This window comes from Miniopterus schreibersii (genome assembly GCF_964146895.1).
Source record: "Miniopterus schreibersii genome assembly, chromosome: 12".
NCBI lineage: Eukaryota > Metazoa > Chordata > Mammalia > Chiroptera > Miniopteridae > Miniopterus > Miniopterus schreibersii.
In genome coordinates, this window is record NC_138112.1 from 36,071,421 (window position 1) to 36,086,655 (window position 15,235).

At 48.1% G+C, this 15,235-nt stretch overlaps 1 pseudogene across 1 annotated transcript; it reads right to left on the reverse strand.

Annotated features, from left to right (window-relative positions):
• Positions 1-9,172: 9,172 nt before the first annotated feature.
• On the reverse strand, positions 9,173-9,718 carry LOC308565049 (ferritin heavy chain pseudogene; annotated as a pseudogene). Its single transcript has one exon. The product of its transcript is annotated as a ferritin heavy chain pseudogene (transcript).
• Positions 9,719-15,235: the final 5,517 nt, after the last annotated feature.

A 15,235-nucleotide genomic window follows, 5' to 3' on the forward strand; every position in this document is an offset into this window, starting at 1 on the left:
GGGGTAAGAAAAGAATGTCGACTATCCATACCACCTGACATCCCTTATCCAGCCCACTGGTCATCCAGAGGATTACATCTCAGACCAGTCCAGAGGCTAAGGACGTAGGCCTGATTCTACTACAAGAACCCCAGTTTTTCTTTCTTCTTCAGAACACTTCTGGTATTGCCTAGTTGCATTTCTGGTTTGCAAACCCTACAACCCTTGACTAAATCTTTATCATTTATTTTTAGCCAAAGCCTCCAGACTCATTTTGAGTTCATTTGACAATAGCATAGCTTAATTTATTTGTATCTATTTAATAACTGATGTAATCTTATTTTACTTCTTTATTTTTGGGCTTTCTTATTGCTGTTTTTTGTTCTTTGCTATACAGTCTAGATTTTTCTTGTTTTTATCTTCTGTAATTATTAAGAAAGTAGAGCTCTAGCCAAGCCAGTGTGAGCATCGACCTTTGATCCAGGAGATCGAGGTTTGATTCCTGGTCAGGGCACATGCCTGGGCTTCTGGCTCAATTCCCAGTAGGGGGCATGCAGGAGGCAGCCGATCAATGTCTCTCTCTCTCTCATCACTGATGTTTCTATCTCTCCCCCTCCTTTCCTCTCTCTGAAATCAATAAAAAAATATTTTTTAAAAAAGAAAGAAAGAAGAGGTCTAGTTTGTAGTTCTATAAGCCTTTAGATTAATTAGGTCAAGCACATATATTTTAATTGATAAGTATCCAATTACCAAAGTCAAGAAAAGGTGTCACTTAATGAATAGGTGCTAGATACTGAGCTGGCTGCTTTTCCTGAGTCTTTACTATTGTCAGCATTTTACAGATGAAGAAAGAAAGCTCAGAGTGATAAGTAGCTTGCCCCAGGTCACCCAATAATTTATGATGATCTCCTCTGGATGGTGAGAAATTTAGCAGGTTTCAGCCAGTCAGGGCCACCCCTGGAGCTGGAGTGGAGGAAATCTCAGTTAAACAACATTGATGATAGGAGGGGGGATGAATTCTTCAAAGTAAAATTCCCACAGGGATTTACAATTCACACAATGGATTTCACAAGGGCCTCACAACCCTGTGATATCAAACTCTTGGATTTCCGCCAACCTGACATTTGAAAAATTATGTATTGCTGGAGTTTTTGTTTGAATTTCTCTTATGAGTGAGATGAAGCATCTTTTTCCATGTTTAACCATTTGTATATGCATTTCCATTTCTATTTATCTTTTGCACACTTAGGAGGCACCCAGCAAATAACCACTATGTCAAAGCTTCCTTGGGTGCATGTTTGTTTTGAGAACACCAAACCAATGACTTTTAGAGTTTTATTCTGTTTCTTATGGAAGATCATTTCGGAGATAAGCTCTTCATCTGAATCTTCAGAACAATTTTCTTCCTCCTTGTGAGTAGGATCTTTTCACAGGTACCCTGGTGATTGTTTTGTTCACACTCTCTACCAGGCAGAAATAAAGCCAAGCCAGGCAACACCTCGTGACCCTCTCAGCTCTATGGTCCATTGCTTAGCAATGGTGGAAGTCTCAGTTCCACCACGAGACAGACGGTGTAGACACAGAAAGAGAAAAGCTGAGGGGATGGGTTAGAGAGTCACCTCCATCAATATCAGTAATAGCTGGCCCTTAAACTGCTCTACATGTCTGTCTGTCTATCTATGTACTGTATCTAAACTATGCTGCATATGATAATAGTATATATGTACATTCATTTTTATATATGTATCTTTGGATGTGCTTGGATATGTTAAATATATGTGCACTAAGTTTACACACACACACACGTAAATTTAGTTCTCATAACAACCCTTTAAGATTGGTACTATTACTATTTCTAGATGACAAAGGTGAGGCACAGAGAGGCTGGATTACTCCCCCAAGTTCACACAGCTAATAACTCTGGAACCAGGACTCTATCTAGGCTTTCTGGCCCTAGAGTCCCTGCCCTCAGCCACTCTGGCTTGGAAGACAAGCCTGTGTTGTAGGGGTATGGCCAAAGGTCCTTCTCATCAGTACTGCCCCGGGTCCCTGACAGAGGAGTAGGCAGTGGGGATCAATCCATTTTATCTATGTTGGTACCAGTGATTCTTAACTCATGAATTCATTTAATCCTCTGATTCATTCATTCAACAAATATTTATTGAGTGCCAAGTCTTACGCTAGGTACCAGGGACACCAAGATAAATTAAATATGGTCTTTGTCCTTAAGAAGCTTGCAGTAAAGGGGGAACGAGCACACCGTCAGTTAATGACAGTGTGACACACACTGTCCCGTTCCAGAGGGAGGAGCAGGTGGTGTGTCATCCAAGAATATGTTTCTCAATCTCTTCCCATCTACCATCTAGTTAGTGCAGTTTCTCTCTGGCACTTTGCCTTGTGACCGTCTCTTATCTTTAGTTTATATAGTATCACCACAAGTTTTTGTATTTTTACATATTTTCCTGGTCATTTTCACAGTGGGCTGTTTAGTCATATCTGCTATCATTTCTTTTTTCATTCCAGAAATGTAGCCTTGTTCCTGTGAGTGGTGGGGAGTCTGGAAGGGGTGCGAGTAGGGCAGGTGGGCATTTTGGAATTAGCACTCTGGCTGCGGTGCGGAAAATAAATTGAAAAGGGGAGATGAGGCAGGCAGCTCGGTCAGGGTGAAGTATGAAATCTGAGCAGAGGTTGTGGCTGGGAGGGGGGGAGGAAGGTGTGGAATATTAAGGAAATGAAATTAAAGGGACTTACCAATGCATTTAACAGTGTTTAATGAGCATCTATTAAGTGGCAGGCACTGTGTCAGGTGCCAGGAATACAGTAGGAAACAAGATATACACAGCCCCTACCTTCATTGAGTTTAGAAGGCGAAGATGGACAATTGGAGCTTTTACTATAAAAGATGACAAATGATGTGACAGGGGAAGTAGGGAGCACTACAGAAAAACAGAAGGGGGAATGTGAGGGGGTATGAGGGAGGACTCCAAGCTGGTGCCAAGATTTCTGCTTTGGTGCAGGAGTAGATGGTGGTGCCATTATCTGAGCCAGGGAACCCAGAGGGGCAGAACCCCGTGGGTGTCTCTGAGTCTGCCAAGCGCAGGACAAGCAGGAGCCGGGGAGGTGGTAAGCAAGCGACTGTTGACTGATTAAGTAAATGGGCAGCCCCCACCTGATCCTGAAAGAGGAAGATAGGAGTGGTCCAGAAAGAAACTTGAAGTTGCAGGAAGCCCAACAGTTACTCAATACCCACAAACCGCTAGCTTCTTCTCAGTTACCCAACGGGCCACACGAGGCAGTTGTGACTCTCTCCCAGTGTCCAGCAACCAGAATTGGGCTACCATAGCTCAGTGTATCTGGGGCCTGGGCAGCGGGCAAACTCAGTAGACCCCTGGCTGTTGTGAGGCCACCAGCAAGGGCCCCACAGGTTGTTGGAGGCCTTCCTGGAACTGGAGGGAGGGAAGAACCAGCTCTACAAAGTTCCTGGGGACATGTCCCCAGAGATAGGGGTCCTTCCTCTGGCTCCTGCATCCCTTATATATCCCTCTGCCTTAGCATCAAGCCCCTGGCTCTGGTCTGTCTGCCTCTATGTAAGGGCAGGGACTGGGTGGTGCCCCTCTGTATCCCCAGCACCCAGCTAGGGAACCCTTCTCCCCAGCACATAATAGTGAATGTTTCTAGAGTTGTGCCTTGACCCCCAGGGGCTAGTCTCTTCCACCCTCAGGAGAAAGTCCACCAAGAGCCACACAACCAAAGTCCCATTCCTGGCATGTGGCGAGGATGCCCATAGTTACTACCCTGAGTTCATGGGCTGAGGCTCTGAAAACATCTGACCAAGTGGGAGAATCTTAGAACCTGAAGGGTAGAAAGGCCCTCTGTGGTGATGTCCTTCAACTGCCCTTGTGAGGAATCCCAACTAGCTTGTCCAGGCTCTAATCACAATGCCCTTGGGGCAACAGGAACCCCAACTAGCCTGTCTAGGCTCTAATCACAATGCCCTTGGCAACAGGCATTCACCCCAGCCTGGGACCTGAGACCTGCCTATGTGACTTCTCTGAGGGTCTCCTCTCTGTCTTCAAGGCCACAGAGATGCCGCCTGCCCAGGGCCCAGAACAACCCACCAGAGCCAGGGATGGGAGGTAGGAGGGAGGGGCCTCTGCAGCTGTCACCGCGGGCACTCTGCCATCCTTGAGACATGAGGAAGTGAGCGAAAGGTTCTTTCTCCAAGGCCACAGTGAAAGTGTCATGACATGCAAAAACCCAACCATCAGTGGGGCCACATCAAATTCAAGAAGGGCAAGGAATAGGCCATTTAAAGCAGGAAGCTGAAGTGTTGTAGACTGTTTGAGGTGGCGTGCAATAATGGTCCAGAGACCTCTGTTGTGTACCAGGTAGGTGCCCCAGTGCTTAATCTTTCTGAGCCTCAGTCTTCTTGCAGTTAAAATGGGTAATGACGCCAACCTGGTGGGCTTGGTGTGTGGATTAAACGAATGTGTGTCAAGGCTCAGCCCAGGGCAGCACTAGGGAGGTGCCCAGTGAATCCAGGCTCTCACATGGTGATGTTTGGAGACCATGTGAGCTGCACACAGCCCCCCTGGCTCCTCAGAACCCCCCCATTGTTAGCCTGTGTTTCCTGCCAGTGCAGGTGCATCCAGGCTCACAGCCAAAGGCAGCGACTTCGGGACAGGAGAGGCCTGCCCCACCCTGGCAGTGGCCCAGTGCCATTGGCTGCACCCATCTTGTGGTCTCCTCACCCCCGGGCCTTTTCTACCTGAGTGTGAGCTAAGGCTCACCTTCCTTCTCTAGAGTCACTTATTTGTATGGCTCTTCAAGCAAGACGTCATGTGTTTGCTGAGTGTTTGCTGAAGTTTCCCAAGTGCCTGCTGGGAACAGGGCCTTGTGTGGGGAGGTCCAAGGGACCAGAAGAACCATTGAGTGTGGGGACAAGGGGAGGAGGAGCTGGCCACACAGCCTGTCCAGAGCTGGGAAGGAAGTGGACAAGTGAGAACTGCACACACTGCTTCCATGGCTCCCCACATCTATTCCAGTTAAATTCATTCATGACAAAGCTTTTCTCCCCTTAACTGTAGAAATAATGCCTCTACATTACAGACAATTTGAAAAACACAGAAAAATATAAAGCACAAAATAAAAAAATTCTGACAGTCCTGATGCACACAGATAACTGATGTTAAGATTTGGTGTGTTTTATACTAGAGTTTTCTATGCATTTTACTGTATATAGATATATAATTGCATACTCTGCTTTTTTTTCATTTACCATAACAGCGTACACATTTTCCTGGGTTTTTACAACCGAGGCAGTTAAATCCTACCCTGTTAATTTCAGCCCATTATTCTAATGAAAATCCTTAACCTGTGTTGGGATTTGGCGGCCTCTTCCCAGGATAGAAATGGTGCTGGATGCCAGATGGAGGGAGGAGGAGAGGAATAGGTAAGGAGCTGGGGAAGGGGGGAAGGAGGAGAGGAGACAAAAGCAACACCACTAGGTTCATTCTCTCTGTCTCTCTGCCTCTCAGACTAAATATGCTTCTCAATATTGAAAAACCCCAGGGCAGTCACTGGACCCCCAGAGTCACCTGGGCTCACTCAATGTCCTTCTGAAACTGTCCGCTGCTCATCTGTACACCTAAACCTACAAAGAAGGAGATCACACCCTGAAAAAGCCTGCTTCCCCAGGGACCAGGCCTGCCAACCCTGAGAAACACAGACCCTGCTTCAGCCTTCCTGCCCACACTTGAGTCCTCTGCCCACCTGTCGCATGACCTGGTTTCTAGGCCTCTGTAGTGCGGTCACTGCCTCCTGATCTAGAGTATACCCCAGCATGTCAGAGAGCTCTCAGGGCTTCAGGTGGGTCTGGCAGTGTGGAGCAGAGTAGAGCAATCACCTTCTGCGTTCTGGATGCTGTGCCTCTATTAATGCAGCCTACATTTGCATTTGCTTATTTGGTAGTCATTCATTGCCTTGGCTCATGGAGAGCTTGTGGTCAGCTCAAACTCTGAGCTTCTTTTTGCATAATTGTTGGTAAACCAGTTCTCCCACCTGCTGTGCTTGAACAATCATTTGAAGAAATCTAATGTAAGCCTTGGTACTTTGTTCTCTTTATAGTATGTATTTGCATTATGATTTTTAGCTCTCCCTCTTGGCTTCTTGTCATGGGTGAATTTGATACATGTGTGTCATGTCTTTATACAACCTATTGATAAGAGGATAACCTGAACTGGACCCAAGACAGAAATCCCCTTATCCAGAACCCCTGCGTAAGTTTGATCAACTTCTTAAAAACCTGTGAGGAAATCACCTTCTTAAAACATCCAGTCATGCATAGGTATACACACAAAAGAACTGAAAACAGGTACTAAAACAAATACATATATATGAATATTCGTAGTGGCCCTTTTCACAATAGCCCAAAGGTGGAAACTACCCAAATGCCCATCAGTGGATTAATGATTAAAGTATGGTATGCCATGGCGGGTGTGGCTTAGTTGGGCGGGCATCTTCCTGTGCACTGCAAGGTTGAGGGTTCGATTCTCAGTCAGGGCACAGGCCCGGGTTTCGGGCTCCATCCCTGGTGGGGGACATGCAGGAGGCAGCAGCCGATCAATGTTTCTCTCTCTCTCTCCCTCTCCCTTCCACTCTCTGAAATCAATACAGACATATTAAAAAAAAAAAAAAGAACACAACAGGTACAAGGGCTGAGGGGAGAGGGGAATAGTGAGTGACTACTTAACAAGTATGGGGTTTTCTTTTGGGGTGATGAATGAAAACACTTTGAAACTAGATAGAAGGGGTGGTTGAACAACACTGTGAATGTATTAATGCCATTGAATTGTACACGTTATGTTGGTTAATTTTATGTTCAGTGAATTTCACTTCAATGAGAAAAAACTGCATCTGCAAAAGAAAAAGTGCAATACATTCAACAAACAATCTTGTGAGGGTATTGGGGACACTGAGATGAGTGGGACCTGCTAAAGCTGGTAGAGCCTAAAATCTTTGAAACTGAGAGGGGGCTGCCCTCTGAGGTTCACCTTCTACATTATGAGTTCCTTTCACTGGTCCTACTATGACCACCACGCAGACTTCCAGAGTTGCTGCCCCTCCCACCTGAGTGATTTGGGCTGGTATGACACATAATGCATCATCTTCTTAGTAACTGCAGTGTAGAAACATAAACTTAGTCACTTGATCCAGGTTAACATTAACAGAGGTAAGTCATGCTGATCTTATATACCCTTGATCTGAGGTGACAAGAATGGTACTTTACCGGTGTGATCTGACTCCCAAGAACTCATAAATCCCGTCTAATCATGAGACAAACATCAGAAAAATCAAAATTGAGAGATAGTCTACAAACGACCTGACCGATACTCCTCCCTGCCAAGGTCATCAAAAGCAAAGAAAACTTGAGCAACTGTCCCAGACCAGAAAGAGGGTAAAGAGACATGATGATTAATTTGAGGTGGGACAGAAAAAGGACATTAAGTAAAAGCTGAAGAAATCCAAGTGAAGTATGGACTTGAGTTAGTTAATAATGTATCAATATTGGTTCATTAGTTGTGACAAATGTAAACTGTTACAATAGAGGAAATCGGGTGGAGGTGTACAAGAATCCTCTGTACTTATCTCTGCAACTTTTCTGCAAATATAAAACTATTCTTTTAAAAAGTTTATTTTTAAAGTTTAAAAATATCTAAAAAAATGCATCCTTTTAAAATCCTTCCTTATAGGGCCTATGACAAGGCTGTTAAAAAAGAGATGACATATGAAAACGAACAGAGGGGAGTGTGACCTACTATTGTATTAGATGACATTTGTTCTCTGGGGAACTTGATCCCAGAGAGAAAAATAAGGCCTTGCCAGATTGCAACCCTGTTTTCCAAGTTCCTGACCTGCCTCTTCCTGACTCGGGAGGACCCTGTAGACACCAATAGCTTTAAACATCCAGACTAAGAGAGTCAGGGACACTCTTCCATAGCCCAGGACCCACAGCAGTTCTGCTTTCCAGGCCCTGGATAACATAACTCCCCCAGGAGACTTACACCAGGAAGAACTTTAGATGAGACATCTCACTGCCTTCCCACAGGGTGGAGTTTCAAGGCCCAATGGTTATGTTCTAAGTCAATAGTAGAATATGTTAATCCAACATAATATCTGCAGATGCTCCCACCCACTAACCAGGGGTCATTTCCTTCTCTCATGAGCAAACATTGCCCCATTTGGTGCAAGAGGATGTCATAGATGTCTTTGGCTGTGGCCTTTCTCAAATACAAATGCAGGCAAGGGAATTGTAGAAATTAAGAGGAATGGCTTGGAATGGACAACCCTAGATTCAAATCCTGATTCCATCACTTATTCATTTACTTAAACCCTATGACCCTCAGTTTCCCCAACTGTAAAATAAAGATAATAATAATGTCTATTTTATAGGATTGTTGGAGGATGAGATGAAATGAGATAATTCATGAAATGTGTTTAATGCAGTACCTGGTATAAGGTCTCAGGCTTCTGTCAAGGTTCTTAGATGAAGCTGATGAGAAGTCCACAGGCTTCAGGGAAGTGGCACCTGCCACTAAGTGCAAAAGTCCACTTTGATACAGAAGCCAGAATAGAGAGAGAGGACTGACTGGGTCCTGGAGCCAGAGGAAGAAAAGGAAGGGAATTTATTCATAGTCAAACTTGACTCTGAGGGTTATCAGTGAGGAGGCTGTTGTAGACTGGCTCTCAAGGTCTTGTGCATGTCTGCACCCAATAGTACCTTATATTCACCAGTTTTACCTTATAAAACGGCCCACATCCACCCCTGTGAGGACTAGCCCTGCACCAGGTACACCCTTAGAGAGGCCAGGGAGGTCCAAGACGTGGGTTGATGTGTCCTGAGCTTCTGGAGTGTCTGTGATATGCCAGGCATTACCCCTTTAGTTGATGGACCATGAGGACACCTGGGTGGTACACCCAGGGACAGTCAGAGTAGTGAAGTAGTCAGAAATCTCAGGGTATATAGGTCCCAATTGTACCCAAATTACTGTATTTGAAGGAATGCTATAAATGAAAGAACATAAATAGATGATTTGATACAACTTATAGAAAAGGTAAAGGTAACTCCAACTTGCATTCATTGCCTTGGTGACCAGGGAAGTCATCCAGTGGGTACGGGAAGCCAGCATAAGGCTTAACTCTCACCACTGTCTCCCAGGGTGTGCTTGTCAAAGAGATACTCTGCCATGACAGATTTCGGTGTCCTTCATTTCCACAAGTTGGTTACATGGTTACCCAATTCTTTGATGGACTTCACCTCATTCAGGTAATGAGTCTCAATAAAGTCACACAAATGGGGGTCATTTTTTGTCAGTGGCCTGTTTCTGCGATTCTGCTAGTGACTGATTTACACTTTTTCCAAGTGTAACGCACACTCCATTGCATTTAGCTGATTCTCCCAGTCATCACAGCCCGGCTTCTTGATATCCTGAAGGCTGATTTCGCCACCTCATTGGTTCTGCAGCTTCATCAGTTTCTCAGCATGTTCCGTCTCTTCATGAGATTGGTGAAGAAAATATTTGACAAAGTTCCTCAAAGCCACATCATCACAGTCAAAGAAGTAAGACATGGACAGGTAGATGTAGGACACATAGAGCTCCAGGTTGATCTGGCAGTTAATGGAGGCCTCCAAGTTCTGGTAGTAGTTCTGGTGCACCTGCGAGGGGGACTCAGTTATCATGGTGGGTGGCTGAGGAGAGGTGATGGCAGTGGGGGCCTTGGGGTGGTCCAAGGGTGCTGTGAGGAGGTGATGGAGGGCTGGCTTTGAGCACCGGGCTGGGGTTGGGGTCCAGTTCCGATAACATCCAAGCACTGTTGAAGCAACTCTGCAGATTGTCCATAGGTGCTTATTGAGCACACAAATGAGAATACAAGATCCCCGTTGTCGATGGAAATTCCCAATGTGGGGTGTGGGAAAGGAGAAACTTTATTCAAGTGAATAGTTTGCAAATGGGGAAATGCAGCCTCTGTTGGATGCTAAAAGGTTGCCTTTTATAGAGAAAGTTCCTGCTCTGGTTCCCAATTGGTCCTGTTATATGCAAATGAGGTATCTAAATTTTCACAGCTGATTGGCCCAAATTGCATGGTCCTGACTGGTCAGAGTCAAGCATTCTGAATGGTTGTTATGAAGAAGTTCTAATTGGCCAGTATAGGTGCAGATGAGACTAGCTACACAGTTCTGATCGGGCCAGTCAGGTCTCTCAGTCCCTTGGTGGATATTATGCCAGGAGCTCCCTTATAAGGGCTGGCTCCCCAGAAGCCCAGTGTGGGAGGTTGAAAGCCCAGGAGGTAGCTTTTCCCTGAAATGCAGAGTGCCTGAGAAGCCTCTGTCAGCAATGGCTGCTAGTCTCTGGTTATGAATTTGGGCCCCATTTACCATCGGGAGACTTTCTTGGTAGATATATTCCTTTTTGGGGCTCAGACTGTCTCAAGGCCCTCATTGTTAGCAGGGGAGACATGGCACACCTTGAACCTAGGAAGAAGCTCGCCTAGCAGTAGACCTGGATTGTGGCCACTGGATACCTCGAGGGAGCGAAGTAGTTCCTGGGTGATGTGTGGAGGATTGCGTGAGCCTGGGATGCAGAGCAGACACATTGCTGCATGCATGCACAGGGCCTAACTGTCCCAGGAGTGCTGGGGTTGCTGCATGACTCAGGGCAGGGCACAGCTGTGGGCTGGAGGAAGGGTGGGGCACCCAGAGAAAGTGCCAGTGAAACCCAGGAGGAGCCAGCCTCATCCCTGCCTTCCTGCTTCCTTCCTTCCTTGGTGTACTCCTTCTGGGCAAAGGCCACTGCAGAGGTTCACGGAGAAGCAACAGCTTTGACGGCATCTGCAACATAAGGAGCAAAGATCAAAATGGCATAAAACTGGAACTTTCACAGTGCCAAAATAAGCAACATCTCAAAGATTATTTTATTTATTTATTTATTTATTTATTTATTTATTTATTTTCCTCACTTAAGGATATTTTTTCCATTGCTTTTCAGAGAAAGTAGAAAGGAGAAAGAGAGAGAAACATCGATGTAAGAGACAGATAGATCGAGTGCTTCCCGCACACATCCCAACTGGGGCCAGGGATGAAGCTTGCAACCAAGAGGTACATGCCCTTGGCCAGAATTGAACCCAGGACCCTCAGTCCACCAGCTGACGCTCTAACCACTAAGCCAAACCGGCCAGGGCTCAAAGATTACTTTAAAAAATAAGGGCAGCTAAGTGTAACTGAGCTGGAGCCTCAGCATTGGACAAAGCTGGGTTAAAATCCTGGCTTAGCTTAAGCATCTAGTACCTAAACTCCCCGGGCAAATCACCCAAACTCCCTAAGCCTTGGTCTCCTCTTTCTAAATCTGGCACTAGAGATTATGTCTGTAGGGGGCCTGACTCATTCAGTAGGGGTTCAGTGAGGGTAGGTAAACATCGCCTGTCACTGTCACTGTCATTGCACCATCCCAGACCACGGCTGTGAAGGGGTCTGGGCAAACACGCTAAATGCCACAGGGGCCTCCACGTAGGACAGAAAGTCACTCACCTTTTCTAATATTGCTGAGTGACTATGATCATCTACTAAAATTGCCTGAGCAATATCCGATGGCCAAGAGGAGAGAAAAGTGTGGAGTAGCTGGTCCTCTCAGCCGGCCTCAGGGAGCCCACCCATCCCGCGGCGCTGGGTTCTCAGCCTAGTCCTAGAGAACATGAGAGATGAGGGAGGCCCAGCCCCTGCCCTCCGGAAGTGTGGAATCTCACAGGACAGGCCACCCCCTGAGTAGTAGCACACCGTGACAGGAAGCCTCCCCCGGTCATGGTCCACAGCACCTGACAGACCTGCCCAGTTCTGGCTCTTTGCATGACGACCTCTCAGCCTGGGCCGCACTGATCCTCCATGCCAAGCATGCCCCTCTCCCGGTTGTTCCCCGCACATGCCAGGCCTTCCTGTGTGCTCTTCCCTCCATCTGGAAGGTCTTTCTTCCAACTGTGATGGAGAAGGTCTCCTGGGAGGCCCTCCCTCGTCTGTTCTCTCTCAGCACTTTCATTTCTTCCACTGATATTAATTGAAGTCTGCCCTGGGGTAGGACCTGAATAAAACAGGCCCCACCTGTATGATGCCTCCAGTCATGGACTTCTCAGTCCTTGCGAAAGGGCAATTATCTCCCCATTTTGTGATTGTTTGTATATCCATCTGCCACTGGCCTGTGAGCTCCATGGAGGTGGGGGCTGTGTCTGTACCAATCACTGTCGTGTGTCCAGCGCCTGCTACAGAGAGGATGCTCCGTTGATTGAATGGCTCGGTGTCAATGTCAGACGAAGAACCTGACAGCAGTCTGGGAACTCAGAAGAGGCAGTCCTGATGCTAAAGAACAGCCAAGAGAGGGTTCCTGCAGTGGGTAGAGTTTGTATAGGGGGGAAGGGGGAAGGAACAGAGGAAGGGTGTGGAGGAAGGACGAGTCTGGGCTGTGCAGGAGGTGGTGGGGAGGCCTGCCTGCCTTATTGGGAGGTCCTGGACCTCCTGCAACATACTTAACAGAATAGGAATTCAGAACTGAAAAAAACATTAAAGATTTTTCAGCCCCATCGTTCCCCCATATGTGGACTAGGAGACTGAGGCCCAGAGGGGACAGGCACTGGCAAGCTCTTGGGCCCCCTGTAACTCCCTGGCTGCAACTTGGGCCTCCTAGAGAGCAGAAGGATCCTTAGGAAAGGCCAGGGCCCTCCCAGGTGAGGCAAGGCAGAGGGTCTCCACGTTTCTGCTCTGACACGGCCCCCCCAACCACGAGCATTTTCCTGGATCCTGACCCCCCCCCCCCGAGATGAATCATCTTTACGTGCCAGGCTAGATCTAGGGCAATGCCCAGACCCAGGCTCTGCAGCTCCTGCTAGGCTCCATGCCAAGAGGAGCTGAGTTGTCCTGGGTGGAGGGGCTTTCATGAGCAGGAGTGGGTGGGTGGGGCTGGACCTCAAAGGAGAGGCTGGCCTTCCAGGTGGCTCATTGCCTGGCCATTCCCTCAGGCCCTTCTAATAGCCAGGCCAGGTGGGACCCTCAGAGATGACTCAGCTGAGGCAGGGAATTGGGACAGGGACTTGACCAAAATCACCCAGACCATCAGGCCCACAATCAGGGTTTTTTCTATCAAATAACCGTTCCATGCTCCCTGTTGACACTCCCACCCCTACCCTGTTCTGCATTTCTTCATCTCACATTTCCCTCCTTGACATTGTATTATGTATTAGTTTGTTTATTGTCAGTCTCCAGTTAAAACAGAAATCCTGTTCACTGTCTCAAGATCCTAGAACAGAGCGTGGCACTGAGTAGGTGCTGAATAAGCATTTGTTGAAGGAAATTGCCCCTATTACATTTCACTTTGTGTGGAACACATTACATGATGCCACAGTCCCCCACCCACACTAGCAATCCCCACCCCACCCATCCTGCCCTGGGCCATGCATTGCAGCTTCTGCAGGAGCACAGCTCTGTGCTGGGCTGTGAGCTCCCGAGGTCAGGGTCCATGGCTTCCTCCTCCAATCGCAGCCCAGCTGGGTCCTGGGACTGAGACCATAATAGCAAGGGCTGAGATGGAGTGACAGTGGGTTTAAGGGTGCTGCTTGGTGAGAGGTTGGGCTCTCACCTGTCTGCCCCAGAGCACCCCTTTGGACCAGACAAGCCCCCAACACCTAGGCATGGCCAGGGAGCTCAATCTCAGTGACACCAGGCTGACCACTTCCAGCCAGTGTGGCCCAGGGGTCAGCCCTAAGCCAGGAGCTGATGGCCTGTCTGCCTCGCCATGTCACCTGGCCTGTCCCACCCCTTGCTAAGCCTCCTTCTGCCTGTCTGTACAAAGACGGCCTTGGGCTGGCTGATCTCTAAGGTCTACCAGCCCAGCCCGCCTTTGGCTTGTTCCTTCTCCACCCCAGATCTCTGTGCCAGCCACTCCTGCCCTGCCCCGGGGGTACCCCTTATCCTTAGGCCCCAGGCCCTCCCCTTCATCCTGGTCAGACCCTTTGCTGTCCCTGTCCTCTGTCCTTCTCTGGGGCCCAAGTCCAGGTCCTGTCTTGGAGACCACTAGTGGCTGGGGCCAGGGGACTGTTCTGGGGGTGCCTGGGATACTTCAAAGCCATCCAGAGAATGTTACTCAGGGAGGATCTGTCCAGATTTGCCTGGCCCCAGCCCTCTGACCTGTCTCCATCCTAGTCATATTCCCCCTGCTATGTCCAAAGCTGAACCCTGCATCTTCCCCCACACCTGCTCCTCTCAGTCTCAGCAAAGGCACCTCCAGCCAGCTGGTCACCTGGGCCAGGAACCCGAGATCACAGAGCCCCCTCTCAGTCCCTCCCTGCTCTCATCCAGTCCTTGTCATCCCTGTGTGACATCCTGGGAATTGTACACGTCCCACCTTCAGCAGTCTCACACTTCATCTTCTCTCCCCTAAACCTCGAAAGCAGAGGGCTCCTTGACACTACTCTCTCTGCCTTCAGTCCATGCTCCATGCAGCAGCCAGAGAGGGATCCTACTGGCAGCAAATACAGCCTCATCACTTTCCTGCTCAAACCTCATCCATGGCTCCCCATTGTCATCAGGATAAAGTCAGCTCCTTGGCCTGGCATTCAAGGTGCTTCTTGATCCGAACCCTGCCAGCCTCACCAGCTCACCTCACAATACTGTTCCACTGACTGCTGAGCCTTCTCCGGCTCCCAGCCTTGGCCCAAAGCATTCCCTCCACGTGGAATGCCTCCTTCCTTCCTAATCCTTAGAGTCTCCACCTGGAATCACCTGGAGAGTCCATGGTAGGGATCAACTCGTTAAGCAGGGGGAATGGATAAACAAGGCGTTTCTCAGGGTGCATGTGTGTGCTTTGAGAGCCAGTCAATATTTATCTATTTATTCACAAACACATATCCTTGTTTCAGAAAGGATTTGAAGTGGGCTGTTAAATATTTATTGAGTGCCAGCCATATGCTGCAAAGCCCAGTGTGAGCATGTGCGGTGCTCACCCACACTCCCACTTGCAGACGCAAGCCCAGGGAATCACAAGGGTCAGGGCACAGGGCTCCAGGGTCAGGGAATTCAGAGGAGTTGTAGGAAGGGATGGGAAGCTCGGGGAGTGGGGTACAGCGGTGAGAAGGGCATGACAAAAGGCAGGAACAGAGGCAACTGAGGGAGCAAAGGCCAGGGGTGGGGGGACCACAACTTCCCTCTGTGACCCCTGCT